Source organism: Scyliorhinus torazame, chromosome 1 (genome assembly GCF_047496885.1).
Source record: "Scyliorhinus torazame isolate Kashiwa2021f chromosome 1, sScyTor2.1, whole genome shotgun sequence".
NCBI classification, from domain to species: Eukaryota; Metazoa; Chordata; class Chondrichthyes; order Carcharhiniformes; family Scyliorhinidae; genus Scyliorhinus; species Scyliorhinus torazame.
Genome location: NC_092707.1, coordinates 310,291,336 through 310,303,940, shown reverse-complemented (window position 1 = coordinate 310,303,940; position 12,605 = coordinate 310,291,336). Strand labels below are relative to the sequence as shown.

At 50.7% G+C, this 12,605-nt stretch overlaps 1 protein-coding gene across 2 annotated transcripts in view; it reads left to right on the top strand.

Moving 5' to 3' along the window:
- The window catches only part of ccdc85a (coiled-coil domain containing 85A), a 1,121,509-nt gene that overhangs the window by 1,019,718 nt on the left and 89,186 nt on the right, over positions 1-12,605 (top strand). The window lies entirely within an intron of this gene.

Here is a 12,605-nt window from a genome sequence, read left to right as displayed (position 1 = left end):
GGAACTCTGACATTTAGAGAGCCCCTAACTTCAGCTCAACCACCATACCCAATCCCCATATAATTACAGTGGCAATATGCCAAATGGTCAGGGGTTTTCAAGGCTAATATCTTTTGTAAGCGTCAGTGTTAAGGTTGGCCGATAAGGACTGGTCTATTTTGTTGGAACTTCGGCACAGATTTGCAGGTGAACCAGTTTAAAAATCTGGCACCAGCAAAAGAAAACTGGAAAAACTTATACAAATGAAAGCCGAAAGATCACATAGAAACATAGAAAATGGGAGCAAGCGGAGGCCATTTGGCCTTTTGAGCCTGCACCACCATTCATTATGATCATGGCTGATCATCCAACTCAATAGCCTGATCTTGTCTTCGCCCAATATCCTTTGATTCTTTTGCCCCAAGTGTTATATCTAACTGCTTTTTGAAAACATACAGGGCATGCTTGTCGCAGCGGGAATCTATCAGTTGGCACTCTTTCTTTTTAGTGCTCTGATGGGGAACACTCCCTTGAGGTCGCACTCCTCAGTGCAGGATAAGATTTCAAAATGGCGTCCCAATCTCCCCAATGCAACCCCTGGACTACCCCAATGCCAGAACTCAGCTGTTGGGGGGGTCCTCGTGTCCCCCCGCACCCCACCTCATGTGGGCACGGCAATCCTGGGCCCAATCCCTGGCACGGGAAAAATGCCAGCCTTGGACCTTGGCACTTCCAGCCCTGCACCATGGCAGTGCCCCTGCCAGCCTGGCTGTGCCACACAGGCACCCTGGCAGTGCCAGGATGGCAACCTGGAAGTGCCAGGATTTCAACCATGTGGCATTGCCAAGATGTCCAGGTGGCACTGCCAGGATGCCAGGCTAGCAGTGCCATGGTGCCAGGATGGCACCAGCAGTACCAGGGTGCCCCTGCCCAGAGGTCGACAACCTGGCAGCCTCCGATCATCCGGGAGAACCCCCGAGGTGCCGTTCCGTCTGGTCCCCGCTTGTGGGGACCAATACTGAAAGGGACCCGGATGGGGTTTTCTCAGCGAGGCCGGTAGATGCTGGACGGCCGCTCGATCCAGCACGAGAACGGCTAAATGGGATCTTAAACTAACTTAACTATGCATGAATGGGACACGCTCATTGTTGGCAGTATCAAGATCGTGACGTCTCGTGATATCTGGTTGGATCACGTGAGGCCTAACTGACATCAGGAATCCCAGGGGAGACCTCTCCCGGATCTACCGGCCATGTCTCACCCAGGTTCCGGTCGGACACGGCCAGTGGATCACACCAACAATGTTTTGGCCTCAACTGCTTTCTGTGGTAGTAAATTCCACAGGCTTACCACTCTCTGGGTGAAGAAATTTCCCCTCATCTCTATCCTAAATGGTCTACCCAAATCCTCAGATTGTGACCCCTGGTTCTGCACCCCCCGCCCCCCACTATTGGGAACATCCTTCCTGCATCTACCCTGTCTAGTCTTGTCAGAATTAACATAGAACATAGAACATACATTGCAGAGGGAGGCCATTTGGCCCATCGAGTCTGCACCGACCCACTTAAGCCCTCACTTCTACCCTATCCCCATAACCTCGCCTAACCTTTTTGGACACTAAGGGCAATTTAGCATGGCCAATCCACCTAACCTGAACGTCTTTGGACTGTGGAAGGAAACTGGAGTACCCGGAGAAAACCCACGCAGACACGAGGCGAACGTGCAGACTCCGCATAGACAGTGACAGAGCAGGGAATCGAACGTGGGACCTTGGCGCTGTGAAGCCACAGTGCTAACCACTTGTGCTGCCCTATTAAGCAGTTTTCTGTGAGATCTCCCTTCCTTCTTCCAGACTCCAGTGAATACAATCCGAATCAACTCAATCTCCACTCATACGTCAGTCCTGCCATCCCAGGAATCAGCCTGGTGAACCTTCTCTGAACTCCCTCCAGAACAAGAGCATCCTTCCTCAGATAAGGAGACCAAAACTACACACAATATTATCAGTGCGATCTCACCAAGGCCCTGTACAATTGCAGCAAGACATCCCTGGTCCTGTACTCAAATCCTCTCGTTGTGAAGGCCAACATACCATTTGTCTTCTTTACCACCTGCTGTAACTTCATGTTTACCTTCAGTGACTGGTATATGAGACATCCAAGTCTCATTGCACATTCCCCTCTCCTAATTTATAGCCATTCAGATAATAGTCTGCCTTCTTGTTTTTGTTACCAAAGTGGACAACCAAGCATTATACTGCATCTGCCATGCATATACCCACTCATTCACTGTGTCCAAATCACACTCAATCATCTCTACATCCTCCCACAGCTCACCCTCCCACCCAACTTTGTGTCATCTGCAAGTTTGGAGATATTACCATTTGTTCTAAATCATTAATATATATTGCGAATAGCTTGGATCTGAGCACTGATCCCTGCGGTACCCCACTATCACTGCCTGCCATTTGGAAAAAGACCTGTTTATTCCTACTCTTTGTTTCCTGTCAGCCAACCAGTTTTCTATCCACCTCAATACATTACCTCTAATCCCAAGCACTTTGATTTTACGCGCTTATTTCTTATGTGGAACTTTATCAAAAGCCTCCTGAAAGTTCAAATATACCACATCCATTGGTTCCCTTTCATCAACTCTAACAGTTACATCCTCAAAGATTTCCAGTAGATTTGTCAAGTATGAGTTCCCTTTCATAAATCCATGCTGACTCTGTCTGACCCTGCCACTGTTCTCCAAGTGTTCTGCCATAAAATCCTTTGATAATAAATTCTACAAATCTCCCCACTACCGACGTCAGGCTGACTGGTCTATAATTCCCTGTTTTCTCTCTACCTCCCTTTTTAAATACTGGGGTTATATTCGCTACCCTCCAATCTGTGGGAACTATTCCAGAGCCCTTAGAACCTTGGAAGATGACGACCAATGCATCCACTATTTATAGACCCACTTCCTGAAGTAATTTGGGATGTAAGTTATCAGGCCCTGGGGATTTAACAGCCTTCTATCTCATCAATTTCCCCAATACCATTTCTCTGCTCATACTGATCAACTCCTCTCTGCGTTCCCCAACATTTCTGGTATGTTATTTATGTCTTCCTTTGTAAAGTCAGAACCAAAGTATGTATGTATTTGCTCATCCCATTTCTTGATCTCCACTAAAAATTCCCCTGTTTCTGACTGGAAGGACCTACATTTGTCTTTACCAATCTTTTTCTCTTCAAATTCTTATAGAAATTTCAACAGTCAATTTTTATGTTCCCTGCAAACTTACTCTCGCACTCTATTTTCCCCTTCTTAATCAATCCCTTGGTCCTCCTTTGCTAAATGATATACTGCTCCCAATCCTCAGATCGGTTGTTTTTCTTGGCCACTTTGTATGCTTCTTCCTTGGATTGAATACTATGCTTAATTATGCTTAATTTCCCTTATAAGCTATGGTTTGGCTGCCTTTTCCATTTTACTTTTGCACCAGGCAGGAATAAATAATTGTTGCAGTTCATCCATGCGCTCCTTGAATCTTTACCATTGTCTATCCTCCGGCATCCCTTTAAGTAATGTTTCCCAATCCATCATGCCAAATCACGCCTCATATCATCGTAGTTTCTTTTATTTAGATTCAGGGCCCTAATCTCAGAACCAATTACGTGACTCCCTGGGCGTCATTCTCCGACCCCCCGCCGGGTCGGAAAATGGCCGTTGGCCGCCGTGAATCCCGCCCCCGCCGAAGTCTCCGGTACCGGAGATTGGGCGGGGGCGGGAATCGGGCCGCGCCGGTTGGCGGGCCCCCCCGCTGAATTCTCCGGCCCGGATGGGCCGAAGTCCCGCCAAGAAATTGCCTGTCCCGCCGGCGTAAATTAAAGTAGGTATTTACCGTCAGGACAAGGCGGCGTGGGCGGGATCCGGGGTCCTGGGGGGGGCGCGGGGCGAGCTGGCCCCGGGGGGTTCCCCCCCCCGCGGTGGCCTGGCCCACGATCGGGGCCCACCGATCCGCGGGCGGGCCTGTGCCATGGGGCCACTCTTTCCCTTCCGCCTCCGCCACGGTCTCCACCATGGCGGAGGCAGAAGAGACTCCCTCCACTGTGCATGCGCGGGAAACTGTCAGCGGCCGCTGACGCTCCCGCGCATGCGCCGCCCCGAATGTCATTTCCGCGCCAGCTGGCGGGGCAACAAACGCCATTTCTGCCAGCTGGCAGGGCGGAAATCCCTCCGGCGTCGGCCTAGCCCCTCAATGTTGGGGCTCGGCCGCCAAAGATGCGGAGCATTCCGCACCTTTGGGGTGGCGCGATGCCCGTCTGATTGGCGCCGTTTTGGGCGCCAGTCGGCGGACATCGCGCCGTTGGGGGAGAATTTCGCCCCCTATCATGATGCAAAATGCCATCATATTATGGTCCTTCATCCCCAAGGGGTCTCGCGCAACTAGATTGCCACTGATTCCTTTCTCAATACACATTACCCAGTCTAGGCCGGCCTGTTCTTTTGCTCTGGGGACCTTTTATCCCCCTCTTGAATGACAGTTTCATAAAAGCCTAAAGCCCACCTGCCCTTCTTGCCTGGGCGATGAAAGCAAAAGCACATGGGCAATGTAAATTCTGTATTAAAAGGCCTTTTGATGACCTTAATTGGCTCTTTAATTTTCAGCAGGCAGTGCTCTGACTCTACCGTATGCCCATTGACCTCAGTATTGCATACGTGCATGCTGACATTGCCATTCATGCCCAGCAGCATCTCACACAATTAGAGGTGCGTTCAGGAATGCTCCCGTGCTTGGAAGGTTTAATTCAGGCGCATATAAATTCTTGCAAGTGTATTTTTATCTCTCTCCCTTTTCTGTATATATATATACATATATTTCTGCGTTTCTTTCCTATTGTACGTACCTTCTTCCCGAATGTCCCTCTTTGTGTCACACAAGTGTCAGGAATTGCCAACAAAACCATGGACTGAATTCTTCAGCTGAAGGAGCGTACTGCTCACATCCCCTCCCCCACCCAGAAGATAAGTCATGCCAATTAATAAACTGAGGGTTGGACATCCACCAATCTGATTGGTCGGTAGCTCTTAAAGTCCCTGCCACAACAGAAGAGAATAGTAGGACTGCAAGGAGATCCAGGAAGAAAACCAAGAATGGGTAGAATAGTACAATCTGCACTATGTTCTGTCTCTTCCTCGCTGCCTCTCACACATGTTTACAGACAACCACTCTTGGGTTTTTTTCCAAACAATGTTCAATATCGATGTTAACTGAATGAAGTTTTTGGCATTTGACCTTCAACTATACTTCAAATAACGCTTAGAACTGATCAAACACATTTTTTTCTGAGAGACTGAAGAAGGATTTTATCATTTGACGAACCTAAATGTCATTGCTATATACTGGGAAATTGTGCCCCATGCAGGCAAAATCTTCTTCTCTTTGAAGATTCCTGGACATTGGAACCATAAGTGGACCCTGACCCCAATGATGCCCAAATCCTGCTCGTCTGTCCCACCTTCCTGGAGGTAGCCGATTAATAGGCTGATCCCAGGAGTCCCAATTAGGGGCAGCATGTGTGCTCTGCAGGTGAAGGCCAATCTGAACGCCCAAGTCTTTGAACAGTTCGCAGCCCCACCAGGAGGGGTGAGTGCTGCTGAGGAAGGTGACTCACAGCAAGAGCAAATTGCAGTTTAGTTTATGGGAAGGACTGATGTCTTCAGGAAAAAGCTTTACCAATGTTACTGAAAATGCAATGATCAATTCAGTGACTACATTGAATCAAGCTGAGAATGTAAGTTTCTGATTTAAAAAAAAATATTTTACATTAGAAATTTCAGTAACTGAGGTGAAATGGTTGTTATAACCTGCCTACTTACGATTGGCTGGGGACTAATGACTATCCCACAATTCTATGGGAGTATGAACTTCCCCAATGAGGGGGGGCGGAGAAACTCCTACTATAAATAAGCTGGCCAGTCCAGGAACCAGGAGGAAGGAGAAGGTAGCAAGGGAAGTTACTGCTACTGTTATGTATATATTGTTATAGTAAATAAACGTTATTATTTTGTATCCTTAAAACTCGTGCTGGATTCTTCGTGGCCCTTACAAAACTGGCGACGAAGGTAAAAGTGAATAGCTGTCTACACTGCTGAAGCCACCTCCCTGGATTTTTGTTGGATAGAGGTTGGAAGTTGTTTTCTATTATACCATGTCTCTGTACGGACGTTTGGATGTTTTTGATGCTGCGCTGGAAAGCTGGAACCAGTACACACAACGGATGTGTTACTATTTCCGGGCAAACAATATCACTGAAAACGAGCGCCAGGTGGTCATATTGCTCACCCCCTGCGGGCCGCATACGTTTGGGGTGATTAGGAGCCTTACGTACCCAGCTGCGCTGGACACCAAAACGTTTGACGAACTTGTGAATATAGTGGGGCAACACTTTAACCCAACCCCGTCCATGATAGTCCAGCGTTACCGGTTTAATACCGCTGAGAGGACCCCTGGAGAATCCCTTGCCGATTTTTTTATCCAGGCTACGCGGGATTGCGGAATACTGTGACTATGGTGAGACCTTGTCAGAAATGTTACGCGACCGTTTGGTTTGCGGTATTAACAATGCAGCAACCCAGAGAAAGTTGTTAGCGGAGCCAACATTGACTTTTCAACAGGCAATACAAATAGTCTTGTCCCGAGAGAGCGCAGAGCGAGGAGTACAGGAGCTACAGGGAATGGAAGTGCATGCCTTGGGGCGCAACCCCTTCCGTCCGAAAACGACCCCCCGCACTCCTGTGGTACCTTGGGCGAGGCAACGACCGGACCGACGCCAGTGGCCATCGGACATTCCTCCCCGAAGGGAGCCTTCTCCAGAGCCAATGGATGAGGAGCCATGTCCGTGTCAGACTTGTAGGCGCCGACCCCGTCGCGGACGGCGGTCCTGGGGACGCCAGAGGCGCCGTCGTTCCGACCAAAACTGGGACCAGCCCAGGGGCCGTAACTGGGACCAGCCCAGAGGCCGTACCTTCCATGTGGATGAACCTGCGGCGACCACTCCTGAGGACGTGGAGACGGAGGACGACTGCCTGCAGCTGCATTGTGTGGCAGCTCCCCGTGTGGCCCCCATTAAGGTGACAGCACGGGTCAATGGCCACCCGCTGGAGATGGAGTTGGATACTGGCGCAGCGGTCTCCGTGATCGCCCAGAGGACATTCGACCGCATCAAGCAGGGTATACAGACCCTTACATTAACTGACTCACGGGCCAGGTTGGCCACCTACACGGGGGAACCACTGGACATTGCAGGAACTACAATGACCCCTGTTGTCTATGGACGCCAGGAGGGGCGCTTCCCACTTATCGTAGTGCGTGGCCATGGGCCCAGCCTGTTGGGTCGGGACTGGTTGTGCCATTTGCGGTTGCAATGGCAGCACATCCTCCAAACAGTTTCTGGAGAGTTGACTGAGGTGCTAGGACGATACCCAGAGGTATTCCAGCCTGGTTTGGGGAAAATAAAAGGGGCCGTAGCCCGTATCCAAGTTGAACCAGGAGCCACGCCGCGCTATTTCCGGGCGCGCCCAGTGCCTTGCGCTTTGCTCGAGAAGCTCACTCGTTTGGAGAGTTTGGGTATTATCAGGCCCGTCCGTTTTTCTGACTGGGCAGCACCAATTGTGCCAGTAATGAAGCCAGATGCCACAGTTCGCTTGTGTGGCGACTATAAACTTACAGTGAATACAGTTTCCCGACTCGACCAATACCCAATGCCTCGCATAGAGGATCTCTACGCGAAACTTGCAGGTGGACTCTCATTCACAAAATTAGATATGAGTCACGCCTACCTGCAGTTGGAGCTGGACCCTGCCTCCCGACCAGATGTAACAATTAACACACACCGGGGCCTGTCACGGTTGCCCTTTGGAGTATCCTCTGCCTGCGCAATTTTTCAACGTGTTATGGAGGGCATTTTGAGAGGTTTACCACGTGTGGCTGTCTACCTAGATGACGTGTTGATTACAGGGACGTCGGAGCAAGAGCATTTGGAAAATCTGGAGGCTGTCCTTAGACGCCTTTCGGAGGCTGGAGTCCGTTTACGTCACACAAAGTGCGTATTTCAGGCAAAAGAAGTAGTCTACCTAGGTTATCGGGTGGACCGCGAGGGTCTGCACCCCGTCGCAGAGAAGGTGCGTGCAATTCAACATGCCCCCACCCCGACTGACACTTCGCATCTTCGTTCTTTTCTCGGTCTGGTAAACTATTACGGGAAGTTCCTCCCCAATCTGGCAACCATGCTGGCCCCCTTGCACCTGCTGCTAAAGAAAAATCACACCTGGGTTTGGGGTCAGCCGCAAGAAACCGCTTTCCGGCGGGTAAAGCAACAATTGTCGTCGTCTGGGTTACTAACCCACTATGATCCGGGAAAGCCTTTGCTCGTCACATGTGATGCATCCCCGTATGGTATTGGGGCTGTCCTGTCCCACAAGATGGAGAACGGGGCCGAGCGACCGATAGCTTTCGCCTCCCGCACATTGACTGCAGCGGAGAAAAAGTACGCGCAGATCGAGAAGGAGGGCCTGGCAGTGGTTTTCGCGGTGAAACGCTTCCACCAGTATGGGTACGGCCGCCATTTCACTATCGTGACTGATCATAAGCCCCTGCAGGGACTCTTCAGAGAGGATAAGCCAATACCGCCCATTGCTTCTGCACGGATCCAGCGCTGGGCTTTGTTGCTTGCTGCATATGAGTATTCTCTGGAGCACAAACCAGGTACGCAGATCGCAAATGCCGACGCACTGAGCCGATTGCCTTTATCGACCGGCCCCATGTCGACCCCCACGACTGGTGAGGTGGTTGCAACCCTAAATTTTATGGACATCTTGCCTGTCACGGCATCACAGATCCGTGAGTGGACCCAGACGGAGCCAGTCTTGTCAAAGGTTCGGCACATAGTCCTGTATGGTGGGCAGCATAGACAGCTCCCAGGCGAGTTGCGGGCATTTTCCTCCAAGCTGTCAGAGTTCAGCGTGGAAGACGGCATCCTCTTGTGGGGGACGCGTGTGATTGTCCCGGAAAAAGGCCAGGAGCTGATATTATCAGACTTGCACAATGGGCATCCGGGCGTGACCAAGGTGAAAATGTTGGCCCGGAGTTATGTCTGGTGGCCAGGCCTCGACACCGACATTGAGAAGGTGGCCCAAAACTGCTCCATTTGCCAGGAGCATCAGAAGCTTCCGCCGGCCGCGCCCCTACATCACTGGGAATGGCCAGGGCGGCCTTGGGCACGCTTACATGCAGATTTTGCAGGCCCTTTTCAGGGATCCATGTTCCTTCTATTAATTGACGCCCAGTCCAAATGGCTGGAGGTGCAGAAGATGCAGGGGACAACGTCCTGCGCAACAATTGAAAAGATGCGTTTATCATTTAGTACGCATGGCCTCCCCGAGGTGCTGGTCACGGATAATGGCACTCCATTCACGAGTGAGGAGTTTGCTAGGTTTACAAAGATGAACGGCATCCGCCATATCCGCACTGCCCCTTACCACCCGGCTTCAAATGGGTTGGCAGAGCGTGCAGTGCAAACATTCAAAAGAGGCCTAAAGAAGCAGTCTTCCGGATCAATGGACACGAGGCTGGCTCGCTTTTTGTTTACGTATAGGACCACCCCCCATGCAGTGACTGGGGTAGCTCCCGCAGAACTCCTAATGGGCCGAAGACTTCGCACCCGCCTTAGTATGGTCTTCCCGGACATTGGCGCAAAAGTACGCCGCACACAAGAACGGCAGGGACAGGGATTGTCTCGGCATCAGTTCAACAGCCGCAAAGACCAGAGACAAGGGAAGGTAGTCCTCAAAATCTTCCACTGGTGCCTCACTCGAAGCCTGCGCAGGTCGTTACGGGACCGAATGGAGATAGAGACGCTGACATGACGGAGGCAGCAGACTCTGACTCCGAGATGGAGACACAGGATGAATCAGAGGGGGAATCCTCGGGTCCACAGGCCGTGGATGTACAACCGCGCCGTTCATCACGGAAGCACCGGTCTCCGTCTCGTTATACGCCGCCTGATCCAGCGCCGCGTGCAAATGGTGTCCGGCCTGCGGCCAAACGAGTTTGACGCCTTCCTTCGCCAGGGTCTTCGGTGGATTCCTTGGACTTTGGGGGGGGAGGGATGTTATAACCTGCCTACTTACGATTGGCTGGGGACTAATGACTATCCCACAATCCTATGGGAGTATGAGCTTCCCCAATGAGGGGAGCGGAGAAACTCCTAGTATAAATAAGCTGGCCAGTTCAGGAACCAGCAGGAAGGAGAAGGTAGCAAGGGAAGTTACTGCTACTGTTATGTATATATGTTATAGTAAATAAATGTTATTATTTTGTATCCTTAAAACTCGTGCTGGATTCTTCGTGGCCCTTACAAAAATGGTGAACAGATCTTTTTGTGGTCACATGGGCCTCATTGTATATCTGGTCTCCGCTTAGTTCTCCGGTGGGGCTCGAAGAGGCTGGGGATCTCTGACTGCCCCAGGATGTAGCTGTCGTGCACACTCCCTGGGAAGCGTGCACACACATGCATGATCTGCAAGTTCTGGTCACACACGAGCTGTATGTGCAGGGAGTGGAACCCTTTCCTGTTGTTGTAGAGCACTCCCAGCTGGCTTGATGCACGTAAGGCAACATGCGTGCAGTTTATCAGTCCCTGGAACTGGGGCATCCCGGTGATGGTGGAGAATCCTGCTGCCCGGGCATCTTGTTGTGCTCGGTCCATGTCAAAGTTGATGTAGTTTTCTGCCGATGCATCTGTGAGTTGTGGCCTGTGAGATTCCAAACAGGTGTCCTCTTGAGTCCTGGAAGGATCCTGAGGCATAAAAGCTCAGGGCTGCGGTGACCTTGATGGCCACAGAGAGCGGGTGTCCTTCACTTGGTGGCAGGTCCGCGAGGACATGGCACAAGCGTTGTCCCATCTCCTTGATGAGGCAGAACTTCCTGCGCCACACGCTGTCCGTCATCTGTTCGAAAGACCAGCGACGCTTGTACACCCTGGGCTGTCGCAGGACTCCCTCTGTGGGTCTCACCCTGGCTTGATGGATGGCCGGGTCCTCAGGGTGTGGGGCGGGGTCTGAAACATGGCCCGCCGCTTTGAGCCTCTGCTGGTACTGCCGTCTGCAGCGTCTGGCCGCCCGGCTTACCAACAGCACCACTAAGGCCTGTTCTGCGGGGTCCAAAATTCCACCCATACAGTTCAATATCTGTAATGAATTAGGAGAGGGTGTTGGACTTCCAAACAACTTTCACCCTGGGACCCTCCATTTCCCCATTTATCTCCCCCGTCCCCCTCACCCGGCAAGCCCTGCTTGGAGAAGACAACCCCCTATGCATGCGGCAGAATACGCCAGCTGGTGCGCGCATGCGTGGAACCACGCCGGCCCTACACCTCATGCGCTAACTCACGCAGTCCCTTTCGCGCTGACTGGCACGGCGCCAACCCCTCCGCTGTCCATTTAGCCCCGGGACATGTGGAAAAATCCGCACTTTCAGGGACTGTTAACGCTGGAGTGGTTCGCGCCGGTTTTCCCGCCGACATGGGGACTTAGTCCCGCGAAAGGAGAATCCCGCCCATGGTGTGGTATTTTAAGCAGCATGAGAAGCTGTGAGTTTGCTCGGAAATAGAGGTGATATGACGATGCCTTCATTAACCTTGATCACATGGTGAGGTCATCTTTTGGCACTTTTGCTAGGTCCTTGGGGTCAGATGCCAGGCATTGATATTGATCTCCCATGAAACCTGCTCCTAGTCCTGGCAGGGCCTCCTGTTCCCTCTGTTAGGAAAAGAAAAGTAGTTTTAAGGGATTTATATTTTTAATGAGAAACATTTGAAATAAGGTATAGTTTGAAGTGGGTCTAATTTAATGTTTCTGTGCCTGGAAGAGTAAAACCTATAGTCAGATTCATTCTGGACAAAGATGTGTGTATGTGTGGGGGTTGGTTAAGTTCCAAGTGTGTTTCAATTGTGCTTAAAGAGGGAAGAGGAAATAAACTAGCAATGATTGCTAAGCAACTGGGGGGCCTTGTAAGGTAGAAAAACTTTTCAGTCTTAGTTTTAGCTGAATTTGCATGTAGTTGAAGACAGGGCACCGGAGAGTGAAAGCTCTCAACTCTGTCAGCAGAAAGACTGGACAGGATGGGAGCTGCAATGAGGCAGGTTTCCTAAAGAATCAGTTACTGCCCAGATAACCATGGAATTGGGAAAAGAAGAAGGTCTTAAGACGACTGGAGTTAAGAGAACTGAGACGAAGGTATTGTTCAGAAGAAATCAGGAAGAGTAAAACAAAGGGCTTTGAGTTAAAGGGTTTTGAGTCAGAAGACTTCAGAGATAAATCAAAAAGTTTGATGCCATTTTACTCAAGTCTGGGAATTGAGAGTTAAAGCAATTGCGAACAGTTTTGCGGTGACTCGTGGCAATACCAGATAGATGGTAGTAATGAAGAATGAGGTGTTAATTGGCAACCAACAAGGGTACCTTATGTACAAGTGCAGAGTTTCTAATATAGGTGTTAACACTGTGGCTCCGGGGTTCACTCTGGTAAGAACCCCCCTCCCCAAGACTTGGACTGATCCATCATATAATGCATATCCC